The 15,191-nt window shown below is 36.5% G+C and overlaps 1 long non-coding RNA gene across 3 annotated transcripts in view; it reads right to left on the bottom strand.

The window, feature by feature from the left end:
• Positions 1-289: 289 nt before the first annotated feature.
• LOC145516665 (uncharacterized) overlaps positions 290-15,191 on the bottom strand; it is a 207,836-nt gene continuing 192,934 nt past the window's right edge. For 2 of the 3 annotated variants that reach the window (XR_014061630.1, XR_014061629.1), the window contains exons 3-5: positions 6,503-6,644; positions 3,202-3,340; positions 290-2,894 (exon numbers count right to left, since the gene is read on the bottom strand). This is a non-coding gene — a long non-coding RNA (uncharacterized LOC145516665). Of the gene's footprint in view, positions 2,895-3,201; positions 3,341-3,832; positions 6,645-15,191 lie in introns of those variants that run through there. The other variant, XR_014061631.1, reaches the window with a different exon arrangement.

Genomic DNA, 15,191 nt, shown 5'->3' on the forward strand with positions numbered 1-15,191 from the left:
GAGTTTAAATGACTTGGTTAGCACAGCTTAGATTTTCCCAGGTGGTTTATTGAATGTCACATTAACAACCTCAGATCTGAAAAATGAAGCTAAATTCTTAAAAAAAAAAAAAAGAGTTTTGTGTATTCACTTCTGTATCATTTTGGTTTAGTAGCAAGAGAAGGGCACTTGCTACAAATACATTAGCTCATGAATGTGCAGAATTTTTTTTTAAGTATTTTGTACTTCAGCTCTGTGATAAACGTTATCATAATGTATATTAGACACTTGGCTTCTTTTCGTTATTTCCTTTTTCCTTCTCTTTCCTCCTTCATGCTCTCCTCCATTCTTTCTTTCCATCCGTCCCCTTCTTCTCATCTTCTACATTACTATCTCTGGTCATTTTTCATCTTCTCAAAATTTTCTCACCAAGTACCGAGAGTATGAACATGCCATTGTTGCAGGAAGGAGGACCCCTTCCAGGGCCTGAAACTGGGCTCTTGTCTAACACTCGGAAATGAATTGTCCAAGGAGACACATGTGCGGACAAAGCAAGAGATTTTATTGGGAAAGGGCACCCGGGTGGAGAGCAGTAGGGTAAGGGAACCCAGTGTTGTAGCCACGCGTTCTGGGAAACAAACTCATTGGGAAGGACAATGCAGGTGGTGGAGTGCAGTTTATTACACCGGCGGGCCCAAGGCAGAGTCTCCTCTTAGCCAAGGACCCCAACCAGTTTTTGTGAAAACCTTATATACTCTAAGTGTACTTGCTCAAACCCACCTCCCCAAATTCCTTGAAACTAGTCTGGACAAGGTAAAAGAGAGATAGGATCAAAGTTAACCCATGATTCATGTGTCATAAGACTAGATAAACAGTAGACATTTATCAATAGGCCTGTGGTCGTATCTTGATAAACATAATGGAATTTATGACTTTGTTCTGTTACAGAGATAATTAGCATATTCTTTTAGGCAACAGAGAGTCCAAGTATAAGTCCTAAGGCTGTTTTATCCAGGGGGTTCTGGTTTTCCATTGGTATGCCATTTCTATAGACACGGGGCACAAAGCTCAGAGTCCATTGGGAGGGTGACCGTGTGTGTAGCCCAATGTTCGCAGCCTGGCCTAAGATGGAGTCCAGCCCTGTCTGTTTCCTCCTTCACCAGGAGAACTGCTCTGCCAGGTGGTTTTATGGTAACGGGATTAGTTAAGGGTTGTCTTTAGCCAATCACTCTGACTCAGAGTCCTTCCTGGTGGTGTATGCCTTGTTCAACCAAGATGGATGCCAGAGAGAGGGATTCTGGGAGGTGGTCGGACATGTGCTGTCTCCTTTTGACCTTCCAGTTGGTGGTGGCCTATTAGTTCCCTGTTCCTTACCAGGACCTCCTGTCGTAAAACAACTCATGCAAATAGTTACTATGGTGCCTGGCCAGGGTGAGTGGTTTCAGTCAGTGTGCTTCCCCTAACACCATCACTTCTCAGATATATCTAGGTGTGGTTTACCAAAAAATTTAAGCAACTAAGGCAATTCTATCATCACTGTCACATGGGCTGTGCATGTGTATGTTTTATATGAATCCAAGAATGTGAATAATTAGAACACATTCAACTAATTAAAGCTGGTAGAAACTACAAAAATCTCACTGAATTCCAGAAACCATATACCTTCTTAGTTTGTTTTGAGGCATTTTTTCCCCCAACATTGGTTAAATAGCTATCATTTTAACATTTGCATTCCTCCCACCTCCCCCCACCCAAGGGAGGATAGTACTATTGTAATTATACTACATTCTTCTGAGGTTCTATAACGAGCTATTATTTTGCTAATGGAATATTCAAGTAGTCTGTAGTAATTTATCAAATAGTCCCAAGTCCCATTTTCTCAGTGTGAATCTTTTTGTTCACAGGTAAATTGATGTGTGGGGGGTTATCAAGGCTTTTTTGTAATTCAAATTATCCATTCTACCTCTCTTCACATACACACACACTTACACACACAATATATGCAATTTTAGAAGAGTTTTTAGAAATGTTTAGAATTAAAATTGTACAGACTTTTTGCAAGTAGAAATTTCTGCATTTTAATTTTCCTTTTTATTTTTGCATTTTGATCCCTAATTTTGAAAATGCACCTAAATTAAAGGAGGAAGGGAAAATGTAATTCAGCTTTTTTCATGCTACAGGCTGTTCTTTTGTCAGTTTGAACTACTAGCAGGAGAGTACTATTCTAAATTAGAGACAAAGAAACAAGAAACCATCTCAGCCCAAGCTCTTCCATTTTCCTCCACTTTTAAAAGACATGAATTTAAACTGGTGTGGTTCTTATTGAAATGGACACCTCTTTTTGACACAGAAATGTTAAAGGTTTAATATTATACCTTTAATTAAAAGTGTTGCGCATATATTAATGAAGAGCTCCTGAGCAGAAAACTATGCAAAAAACAACCCACGTTGGGAGACTTGTTTTAAACTATTTAAACAAACAACAAACAAATGCAAATTAACTATACAATTAACTAAGCCACTAACTGTAAGGTTCCAGTTCCTGTCATGATGGTAAAATGCTTGTTCTGCTGGCTGTTTCCTCAAATCGACCTTAAAGTTTATTTTGTAATACTGTCCTGACAGGAAAACATCTTTGAGAAGCTAACCAAAATAACAGAAGGCCCTGAGGATGAAGGATATCTAGAACTGCTGCTGTGTGATAGGATGGGGACTTGCATCCTCCTATGGGAGTGCTCCAAAGATGACCCTTGAGGAGACAGAGTGGAGAAAAGCCTTTTAAAACGTGTACTTGCCTTTCTTTCACATTGTCTTTGGACAATCATCACCTTCCCATTCACCAGAAATCTTCTGCAGCAGCTCAGATTGCTAAAGTGGTGTCTCTGAGATAACACTGGGCAGCACAAAGACCCTGCCTGAGTGATGAATTATTAAAAACAGGTGAAGGCTGACCAGCTGCTCTTGGGCATCCACTATCCCCCCCACTTCCCCAACAACATCCATTCGCTGATGAATATCAGCCTAGGGAGACTGCCTCCTCCCATTGCTGTGCAACCATTAAAAATGAGACATGAATCACCCACAAGATGAAACTCCTGTGGGAGAATTGTTAATAGCCTGGAATCCACAGAGGTTCTGGGGTGCCTGAGACTCTCTGCCCAAGGATTTAACCCCTCCTCTGTTTTTAAAATTCACCAAAATTCACATAGACTGAATCCTCACCTTTGGCCATTACCCAAAACACATTTCCAGGAATTCAGGGCTGTGTTTTCCATTCAGAGATCCTGCTGAAACAGAGTAGCTGACACACCAGGAGAGCCTGAACTCAGCAAGACAACTAGATGGCAATGCCTACAATGACCTAAAATAGAAAGAATGAACTGGACAACAATACTATCTTAAGTAAAAGTATTGGAACTGATTAAGAATTAAAAATAGTATGATAAATATAGAAGTATTAGAAGATATTAGCCATATAAAAGAGTAACAGTAAGGCCACAAAAGAAGTTCCAAATGGAAAAATGATGCATAAGAATTTAGGAATTTTTCTCAGGATTAAGGAAATCCTGAGATTTCTTTAATTTAAATTAGATTTAGAAGGGCCACTGAGTGACAAATAGTACTGATAATGAAAAACCTACACCGAGACAGAGACTAAGTAAATTTAAGAAAATCAAAGTATAAGAGAAAATTCTGAACACTGCTAAAAAGAAAGCAAAGAAAGGAACAAATACTCCAAGTGAAAACAATTTTAGAGGATGTAATCAAGTTAGAAAAGAACAAATCTAGAAGATGATGGAAGAGATATGCTAATTAAAATTATCAAATATTGTGATAACAGTTAATGCTGGTAAAGACTGAGGGTGTGGGTGAGTGTGTGTGTGTGAGAAAGAGAGAAAAAGAATGGAAAAAGTCTAGAGCAAATGGAGAAGTATATATAGAGTAACCCGGAAACAAAATTCAACATGATTCAATTTGATGAGTTAGGAAACCTATAAGGAACAAGTGATAGTTTGTCTAGGAAAATATTCTTTTGAGAAAGTTGGTTGTTACTCTTGTTGTTAGAAGAAAAAATATAAAATTTGTGTATGTGTGTATACATAATAAAATTTAAATATTTGTTACAAGAAAATAATCACAATTTTGGATCTTTGGAGAAGGGCAACTGCTACAGAATGAAATAAATAAATGTCACGTAGAAATTTTAAATGGCAGAATAAATTAAAATCATTCAAACAGCACAGATGGAGAAAAAAATTTGAAGTTTACATGAAAAATAAGTACCAATATATTGGTAGTTATATTTATCTAGTATTTATAGTTATCTATAAAATTGAGTTAAACATACTAGTTAAAAGTGGAGACTATATATAACAATGCATTTTTTAAAAAGAGTAAATAATATGTTGTGTGAGAAAAGAAAAATATTAAGATGTATCAAGCAAATATGAACCAAAAGAAAAATGACATAGTAATCTTACACCTACAAATTTAATTTAATGCCAAGAAGATGTTACATACTGATAAAAGAAACACTTGGACAAGAAGATATGTTTATCATAAGCCACATCCATTCATTTCCATATTGCATATGATAGCATCCTCATTGCAGTGGCTTATCTAAGGAGGTGCAACACATCAAATGACTTGGCAAACCCTGGTTATTTAGGGTTTAAACGAGATATGGCCTTTAATACAAGTTTACCAACTCCTGATATGTAAAACTGAATTCTAGAAGCAGAGAAAACAAATGGGGTAAAAATAATATTTGAAGAGAGCCAGAATATTATAAATGATAGAATTAGTAAATAGGAACATTAAAAAAGCTATTATATCTCTAGTCTATATGTTCAAGAAGCTAGAAAAGAGGTTGAACATATTACACAGAGATATATAACATGTTTTTTTTAAAAACCTGAACTTGTACTGATAAAAACTATAATATCTGAGAAGAAAAATTCACTGGATGGGATTTATGGTTGAATAGATACTGCAGAAGAAAAGATCAACAAAATTGAAGATATATCTATAGAAACTACCTAATATGAAAGAAAAATATAAAAGATAAAGGCCAAAAAACTTGAACATAATACTAATTAGCCTTGGAACAAATATGTATTAACACTTGATTAGAGTTGCTGAAAGACAGGAAATTAGGGATGACAGAATATTTTAAGAAATAATGGGAGCAATTTTTCTGAATCTGCTGAAAACCATATATCCCCAGATCCAAAAAACTCAATAGCCTCAAGTGTAAGTGACATGTTTAATAGCAAAGACTTTCCCAAGTCACATTATAATCAAATTGCCTAAAATCTATAATAAACAACCTTAAAAAGCAGCCAGAGGTACATTTCATATAAAAGAACAGTAATTATCACAGTAGATTTCTCACTGGAAGTAGTGAAGATAAAAGTAAATAGTCCTAAAAGAAAAACTATCAACCTAAAATTATTTACCTATTGACAGTATCTTTCAAAAACAAAGATTAAATAAAGACTTTTCAAACCTACAAAATCTGAAAGCAATAAAGAGCACTGGGAATGATAACTACGTAGGTACATATAAAGACTTGTGAGAAAATTATTTAAATGTCTTTAAAAGATAATCTTTTCTTTAAAACAAAATTACTAACAATGTATAACAAAGTTTAAAACATGGTCAAAGCAAAATGTATAATTACAATAGATTCAAGCTTGGAAGGGAAGAAATAGAACTACATCATTTTAACTTTCTTATAATATGCATAAATTTATGTATCACTTTAAGTTAGACTGTGATAAGTTAAAGATGTGTACTTTAAACCCTAAAATGAATATTAAGATGACATACTGAAGAGTTATAACTAATGCTCCAACAAAAGAATACAGAATCATAAAAACTAATTAAAATGAAGGAAGAAAAGAGAAAAAAGTACAAATGGGACAGATAGGAAACAAGTAGAATAATAGATGGTCAATAATCACATCAAATCTAAATGGTCTAAACCTAAGTTAAAAGGCAGGGACTGCATGATAAGTCAGAAAACAAATACAACTATATGCTGCCTAAAAGAATTCATTATATAGATATAAAGAATTATATTAAAAGCAAAAGAATAGAAAAAGATGTGCTACCTATGAAATCTAGAAAAATAATTGATTTATGAAAATGTATTTTTCTCTTACATATGAACAAAGACTTGGCTAGAAATTGAATTCTTTTATTTAGGTTACAGCTCTTGTTCTTTATGAACTGTTGACTAGGGATTAGTTCAGAGACCATATGGTCTGCTGATGTGGTTTTAGAGTAGTAACAGAAAATGTAAATTTGCTGATGAGGCTAAAACCTGGAAATTTCACATAAAAATTTGCATTTCTGGTTTTTCTCAAAAGGTTATAACAGTTGGCAGCCCTGGAATGCCATTCTCATATGGGAATACAGAACTAAAGTTGAGTGGCAACTTCTGCCTTTAGTCTAAACCTACAATCTCCAACTCACCGTAGTGCCTATTGGCACGACTTCACTCTCTTGCATTACTTGCCTGATATCTGATGGCAACTGGGACTGTGAGCCCTGATGTTGCTTGATTGGTTTTTAGAATTCTGTATCCGTGAAGAAAATTGTGAAACAATTCTGGCTTTTGTTGTCTGGTTTGTTGCGATCTCTTATTTTTAATGCTTTGACTGGATAGAATTAAGGAGATTTATTTAAAAATTGAAACTGTAGATACATGAAAAAGAAAATAAAACTATAGGAATCCTGTGTCTCACTGCTTTCTTCATTTACTTATCTGGTACATAATTTGTTCTGCATACTAAAGTACTAGTTTAGGAAGTTTGGCTTCTATCATAATTTATTGATTACTTTCATTTCTTTATTGTGTTACCAGTTAAGCATATGCTGAAGATTTTTCTCTGATTTTAGTCACCTTTTCTCTCATTGTTTCTGTTTCCTTATTTTTTTCTCCTGTGTTCTAAGACAAACACTCAAGTTTTTATTCATTATTAAAAGCTCAATTTTCTGTAATGCTGATACAGCTCTTTATTACTTCTAACAATAACTTTAATCTTTGATTACATTTTAGTGTTATATTAATAATAATTAATATTTATTGAGCACTTAACTACATGTCAAACACCATTTAAACATTTGAATATCTTATCTCAATGGATTTTTTCTAAAATCCTATGAAGACTGACTACTATTATCTCTTATAAAGTTGAAAAAAATAAGGCTTTCAGAAAGTAACTTTTTTGAGATCAAAAGTATGGAACATAGTGAAACCAAGACAAGTAACTGGGCATTTTTTAATCCAAAGCCCATGCTCTTATTCATGAGCTGCACAGTAAGCTTTCTTTTTCTCTGGTTTATTTAGCTTGCTCCTCATCCAATTAATTCATTTCTTTTACCTTTAATTATGTTTCTTAAAAAAAAAATCCCCTCCCTCTTGTACCTCCCTTCCACTCCCCATCCCACTCATTAATTGTGATAAAATAAAAGGAACATAAAATTTGCCAACTTAATTTTTAGGCAGACAGTAGTATTAAGTTCACATTTTTGTGTAATCAAGCAATCTCCAAACCTCTTTTCATCTTGTGAAATCGAAACTCCATTAAACTCCCCACCCCCACACCCCAGCCCCTGTCGACCACCATCTTACTTTGTCTCATCAATTCATTCTTTATCTCAGTTTGTTTTTTTAATAAGAATTTAACAATTTGCTTGTGTAGGAACCTTGTTTTCCTAAAATTGTTAGAACCTAAATATTGTATTTCCAAGCTTTTTTAAAGTTAGAAATGTTTTCAAAATAGGTTCTTTTCCAATGCTATAGTTTCTGTGTTTTATAGAGTAGAATCACTTCAAACGATACTTATTTGTTTTGAAAAGATGTTCTCTTGCACTTGAAAAGAACAGTATTACTCTGTTGGTATTAATTTTATCTGAGCCCAGTTAGCATCATCCTTTCAAATTTCATGGCACAGGAGGTCATTATGTTTACAATCTCACTCACCTTTCTGGTTCTGTGTTGTCTTTATTTATTTATTTTTTTTTTTTATAAATTTATTTATTTTACTTGGGGGCTAATTACTTTACAATATTGTAATAGTTTTTGCCATACATTGACAAGAATCAGCCATGGGTTTACATGTGTTCCCCTTCCCGAACCCCCCACCCACCTCCCTCCCCCTCCCATCCCTCTGGATCATCCCACTGCCCCGGCCCCGAGCCCTTGTCACATGCATCGAACATGGAATGGTGCTCTGTTTCACATATGACAATACACATGTCTCAATGCCATTCTCCCAGAACGTCCCACCCTCACCTTCTCCCTCAGAGTCCATAAAATTGTTCCATGCATCTGTGTCTCTCATTCTGTCCCGCACATAGGGTTATCGTTACCATCTTTCAGATTCCATATATATGCATTAGTATACTGTATTGTTGTTTTTCTTTCTGGCTTACTTCACTCTGTATAATGGGCTCCAGTTTCATCCATCTCAGTAGAACCGGTTCAAATGTATTTTTTTTAATGGCTGAGTAATATTCCATTGTGTATATGTACCACAGCTTCCTTATCCATTCATCTGCTGATGGACATCTAGGTTGCTTCCATGTCCTGGCTATTGTAAACAGTGCTGCGATGAACATTGGGGTACACGCGTCTCTTTCAATTCTGGTTTCCTCGGTGTATATGCCCAGCAGTGGGATTGCTGGGTCATATGGCAGTTCTATTCCCAGTTTTTTAAGGAATCTCCACACTGTTCTCCATAGTGGCTGTACTAGTTTGCATTCCCACCAACAGTGTAAGAGGGTTCCCTTTTCTCCACAGCCTCTCCAGCATTTATTGCTTGTAGACTTTTGGATAGCAGCCATTCTGACTGGTGTGAAATGACACCTCATTGTGGTTTTGATTTGCATTTCTCTAATAATGAGTGATGTTGAGCATCTTTTCATGTGTTTGTTAGCCATCTGTATGTCTTCTTTGGAGAAATGTCTGTTTAGTTCTTTGGCCCATTTTTTGATTGGGTCATTTATTTTTCGGGAATTCAGCTGCAGAAGTTGCTTGTATATTTTTGAGATTAATTGTTTGTCTGTTGCTTCATTTGCTATTATTTTCTCCCATTCTGAAGGCTGTCTTTTCACCTTGTTTATAGTTTCCTTTGTTGTGCAAAAGCTTTTAATTTTAATTAGGTCCCATTTGTTTATTTTTGCTTTTATTTCCAATATTCTGGGAGGTGGGTCATGGAGGATCCTGCTGTGATTTATGTCGGAGAGTGTTTTGCCTATGTTTTCCTCTAGGAGTTTTATTGTTTCTGGTCTTACGTTTAGATCTTTAATCCATTTTGAGTTTATTTTTGTGTACGGTGTTAGGAAGTGTTCTAGTTTCATTCTTTTACAAGTGGTTGACCAGTTTTCCCAGCACCACTTGTTAAAGAGGTTGTCTTTTCTCCATTGTATATTCTTGCCTCCTTTGTCGAAGATAAGGTGTCCATATGTGCGTGGGTTTATCTCTGGGCTTTCTATTTTGTTCCATTGATCTATATTTCTATCTTTGTGCCAGTACCATACTGTCTTGATGACTGTGGCTTTGTAGTAGAGTCTGAAGTCAGGCAGGTTGATTCCTCCAGTTCCATTCTTCTTCCTCAAGATTGCTTTGGCTATTCGAGGTTTCTTATATTTCCATACAAATTGTGAGATGATTTGTTCTAGTTCTGTGAAAAATACCATTGGTAGCTTGATAGGGATTGCATTGAATCTGTAGATTGCTTTGGGTAGAATACTCATTTTCACTATATTAATTCTTCCAATCCATGAACACGGTATATTTCTCCATCTGTTTGTGTCCTCTTTGATTTCTTTCATCAGTGTTTTATAGTTTTCTATATATAAGTCTTTTGTTTCTTTAGGTAGATATATTCCTAAGTATTTTATTCTTTTTGATGCAATGGTGAATGGTATTGTTTCCTTAATTTCTCTTTCTGTTTTCTCATTATTGGAGTATAGGAATGCAAGGGATTTCTGTGTGTTAATTTTATATCCTGCAACTTTACTATATTCATTGATCAACTCTAGTAATTTTCTAGTAGAGTCTTTAGGGTTTTCTATGTAGAGGATCATGTCATCTGCAAACAGTGAGAGTTTTACTTCTTCTTTTCCTATCTGTATTCCTTTTATTTCTTTTTCAGCTCTGATTGCTGTGGCCAAAACTTCCAAAACTATGTTGAATAGTAGTGGTGAAAGTGGGCATCCTTGCCTTGTTCCTGACTTTAGGGGAAATGCTTTCAATTTTTCACCATTGAGGATAATGTTTGCTGTGGGTTTGTCATATATAGCTTTTATTATGTTGAGATATGTTCTTTCTATTCCTGCTTTCTGGAGGGTTTTAATCATAAATGGATGCTGAATTTTGTCAAAGGCTTTTTCTGCATCTATTGAGATAACCATATGGTTTTTTTCTTTCAATTTGTTAATGTGGTGTATTACATTGATTGATTTGCGGATGTTAAAAAAACCTTGCATTCCTGGGATAAAGCCCACTTGGTCATGATGTATGATCTTTTTAATATGATGTTGGATTCTGTTTGCTAGAATTTTATTAAGGATTTTTGCATCTATGTTCATCAGTGATATTGGCCTGTAGTTTTCCTTTTTTGTGACATCTTTGTCTAGTTTTGGAATTAGGGTGATGGTGGCCTCATAGAATGAGTTTGGAAGTTTACCATCTTCTGCAATTTTCTGGAAGAGTTTGAGCAGGATAGGTGTTAGCTCTTCTCTAAATTTTTGGTAGAATTCCGCTGTGAAGCCGTCTGGTCCTGGGCTTTTGTTTGCTGGAAGATTTCTGATTACACTTTCGATTTCCGTGCTTGTGATGGGTCTGTTAAGATCTTCTATTTCTTCCTGGTTCAGTTTTGGAAAGTTATACTTTTCTAAGAATTTGTCCATTTCTTCCAAGTTGTCCATTTTATTGGCATATAGCTGTTGGTAGTAGTCTCTTATGATCCTTTGTATTTCTGTGGAATCTGTTGTGATCTCTCCATTTTCATTTCTAATTTTGTTGATCTGATTCTTCTCCCTTTGTTTCTTGATGAGTCTGGCTAATGGCTTATCAATTTTGTTTATCTTCTCGAAAAACCAGCTTTTAGTTTTGTTGATTTTTGCTATGGTCTCTTTTGTTTCTTTTGCATTTATTTCTGCCCTAATTTTTAAGATTTCTTTCCTTCTACTGACCCTGGGGTTTTTCATTTCTTCCTTCTCTAGTTGCTTTAGGTGTAGAGTTAGTTGATTTATTTGATTTTTTTCTTGTTTCTTGAGGTACGCCTGTATTGCTATGAACCTTCCCCTTAGTATTGCTTTTACAGTGTCCCATAGGTTTTGGGTTGTTGTGTTTTCATTTTCATTCGTTTCTATGCATAATTTTATTTCTTTTTTGATTTCTTCTGTGATTTGTTGGTTATTCAGAAGCGTGTTGTTTAGCCTCCATATGTTGGAACTTTTAATAGTTTTTTTCCTGTAATTGAGGTCTAATCTTACTGCATTGTGGTCAGAGAAGATGGCTGGGATGATTTCAATTTTTTTGAATTTACCAAGGCTAGATTTATGGCCCAGGATGTGATCTATCCTGGAGAAAGTTCCATGTGCACTTGAGAAAAAGGTAAAATTGATTGTTTTGGGGTGGAAACTCCTGTAAATATCAATTAAATCTAATTTGTCTATTGTATCATTTAAAGTTTGTGTTTCCTTGTTAATTTTCTGTTTAGTTGATCTATCCATATGCGTGAGTGGAGTATTAAAGTCTCCCACTATTATTGTGTTATTGTTAATTTCCCCTTTCATACTTGTTAGTATTTGCCTTATATATTGTGGTGCTCCTATGTTGGGTGCATATATATTTATGATTGTTACGTCTTCTTCTTGAATTGATCCTTTGATCTTTATGTAGTGTCCTTCTTTGTCCCTTTTCACATCCTTTATTTTAAAGTCTATTTTATCTGAAATGAGTATTGCGACTCCTGCTTTCTTTTGGTCTCCGTTTGCATGGAATATGTTTTTCCATCCTTTCACTTTCAGCCTGTGTGTGTCCCTAGTTTTGAGGTGGGTCTCTTGTAGACAGCATATATAGGGGTCTTGTTTTTGTATCCATTCAGCAACCCTTTGCCTTTTGGTTGGGGCATTCAACCCATTTACATTTAAGGTAATTATTGATAAGTATGATCCCGTTGCCATTTACTTTGTTGTTTTGAGTTCGTGTTGAAACATCCTTTCTGTGTTTCCTGTTTAGAGAAGATCCTTTAGCATTTGCTGGAGAGCTGGTTTGGTGGTGCTGAATTCCCTCAGCTCTTGCTTGTCTGTAAAGCTTTTGAATTCTCCTTCATATCTGAATGAGATCCTTGCTGGGTACAGTAATCTGGGTTGTAGATTATTCTCTTTCATTACTTTAAGTATGTCCTGCCATTCCCTTCTAGCCTGAAGGGTTTCTATTGAAAGATCAGCTGTTATCCTTATGGGGATCCCCTTGTGTGTTATTTGTTGTTTTTCCCTTGCTGCTTTTAATATTTGTTCTTTGTGTTTGATCTTTGTTAATTTGATTAATATGTGTCTTGGGGTGTTTCGCCTTGGGTTTATCCTGTTTGGAACTCTCTGGGTTTCTTGGACTTCTGTGACTATTTCTTTCCTCAATTTAGGGAAATTCTCAACTATTATCTCCTCGAGTATTTTTTCATGGCCTTTCCTTTTATCTTCTTCTTCTGGGACTCCTATGATTCGAATGTTGGGGCGTTTCATATTGTCCCAGAGGTCCCGGAGGTTTTCCTCATTTCTTTTGATTCTTTTTTCTTTTTTCCTCTCTGCTTCGTTTATTTCCATCATTCTATCTTCTACCTCACTTATCCTATCTTCTGCCTCCGTTATTCTACTGTTGGTTCCCTCCAGAGTGTCTTTTATCTCCTTTATTTCATTATTCATTCTATATTGATTCCTTTTTATTTCTTCTAAGTCCTTGATAAACATTTCTTGCATCTTCTCAATCTTTGTCTCCAGGCTATTTATCTGTAACTCCATTTTGCTTTCAAGATTTTGGATCATTTTTATTATCCTTATTCTAAATTCTTTTTCGGATAGATTCCCTATCTCCTCCTCTTTTGTTTGGCTTTGTGGGCATTTCTCATTTTCCTTTACTTGCTGAGTATTTCTCTGCCTTTTCATCTTGTTTAGATTGCTGTGTTAGGCGTGGCCCTTCTGTATTCTGGTAGTATGAAGTTCCTCTTTGTTGTGGAGGTTCCTCACTGCGGTTGGGGTTGGACAGGTGGCTTGTCAAGGTTTCCTGGTTGGGGAAGCTTGTGTCGGTGTTCTGGTGGGTGGAGCTGGATTTCTGCTCTCTTGAGTGTAATGGAGTGACCAGTATTAATTTTTGAGATGTCTATGGATTTGGTGTGCCTCTGGGCAGCCTGTATATTGATGCTCAGGTCTATGTTCCTGCGTTGCTGGAGAATTTGCGTGGTATGTCTTGCTCTGGAACTTATTATCTCTTGGGTGGAGCTTGGTTTCAGTGAATTTATGGAGGCTATTGGATGGTCTCTTATTAATTAATGTTTCCCCTGGCTTTCAGTCTTATTCTTGCAGTAGCCTCAAGACTTCTCCTTCCATACAGCCTCAATAATAAAACTTTTAGGTTAATGGTGAAAAGATTCTCCACAGTGAGGGATACCCAGAAAGGTTCACTGAGTTACATGGAGAGATGAGGTGGGGGTGGGTGGGTTGAAGTGACCAGGAGGGGAAGAGGGGAATTCAAATGTGGAGAGAGCAATCTAGCCAGTAAGCACTTCCCTCTGTGCTTTCCACAGTTTGGAACCCTCAGAGTGATTCACAGAGATACATAGAGAGGGGGGAGGAAGGTAATAGAGGTGAGCATGAGTAGAAAGGGAGGAATCAAGAGGGGAGAGAGAGATCTGGGCAGTATCCTGTTCCTGAAGTGTTCTCCGGTACCCAGAACACCCTCAGAGATTCACAGAATTGGGTTGAGAAGAGAAGGAGGAGGGTGGGAGATAGAGGTTCCCTGGGGGAGAAGAAAGAGCATCAATAGGGGGAGAGAGTGATCAGGCCAGTGATCACACTCCTGAGTAAAAATGGGTCCTAAAGATTGGGTTCTTAAATGTACAAAGTTGATATCAAATATGTAAAACACAGATTAAAAATCTAGAGTAGAGGTTAGACTCTTATAAAACTTACAATCTAAAAAAAAAAAAAAAAAAAGAAAAAAGGGAACAGTGTAAAAAGAAAAAAAAAACAGTAAAACAGTAAAAAAAGAAACAGTAAAAAAATGTAGAACAGGAAAAAAACATTAAAAAAAAAAACACAAAAGGTATAAGATATATGTATGTAGTTTGCTTCAAAAATAGGGTTTTTTTTTTTTTTTGCAAGTTAATAGTGTGTTATGAAAATGAAAGTTAAAGGTGTAATAGAGGACTTGAAGAAAAAGGAAAGAAGAGAAAAAAAAAATTTTTTTAATTAAAAAAAAAAAATTAAAAAAAAAATTAGAAAAAAAAAAATAATAGTAAAAAATATATATATCCCGGACTTTCTCTGGAGCTGTTGTGAGCAGTGTGGGATCTGCTCAGTTTTAGATAGATCCTTATTCCTGCTTATACTTTTCAAGATCTGTAGGTCCTTTTTAATGCAGTCGGTATTAGCTACAGGGATCTTAATCTGTTGGCCTGTCCCTTCCAAAGCACTTCCCTCTGTTTATTTGGCTTCTGTTTGGAGATCTCTTCAGTATCTAATTTCCGCCCTGCAACAAAGCGGTGGAGGTGATCTCTTTAGGTTCGCTTGTTCAATCGTGCTGTGGGGAGGAAGGAACACTGCAATTCTGGCGTGTGTGTGGTAAGCTCGCAGTGTCTCGGCCGCACTGGGTTCGCCCCCGCTCACGGCGTGTGTGCTTTCCCCGTCTACCCTGCTCAGGCTTCAGGTTACTCGCCCGGGGAGCGGGCCCTGAGCTGCGTGCACTTCCCAGGTCTAAGCCGCTCAGGTTCAGGCTCCCGGTTACTCCACAAAGGCGCAGACTCGATTTTGCCCGCGGCTTGTGCCGTTCCCGGTCGGAGCTGCCCAGGCGGCCAGGAGTTTGGCGAGGGCGCTGTCCCCTGTTGGGGCGGTGCGGCTTATCACCTCCCTAGTCCCCGCCTCGGTTTACGGGCGCGCCCGGCTCCGGTGTGCTTTGTGTCGGTTCTGGGGAGCTG

This window comes from Giraffa tippelskirchi, chromosome 8 (genome assembly GCF_054371585.1).
Source record: "Giraffa tippelskirchi isolate mGirTip1 chromosome 8, T2T-mGirTip1v1.2.pri, whole genome shotgun sequence".
Lineage (NCBI taxonomy): Eukaryota > Metazoa > Chordata > Mammalia > Artiodactyla > Giraffidae > Giraffa > Giraffa tippelskirchi.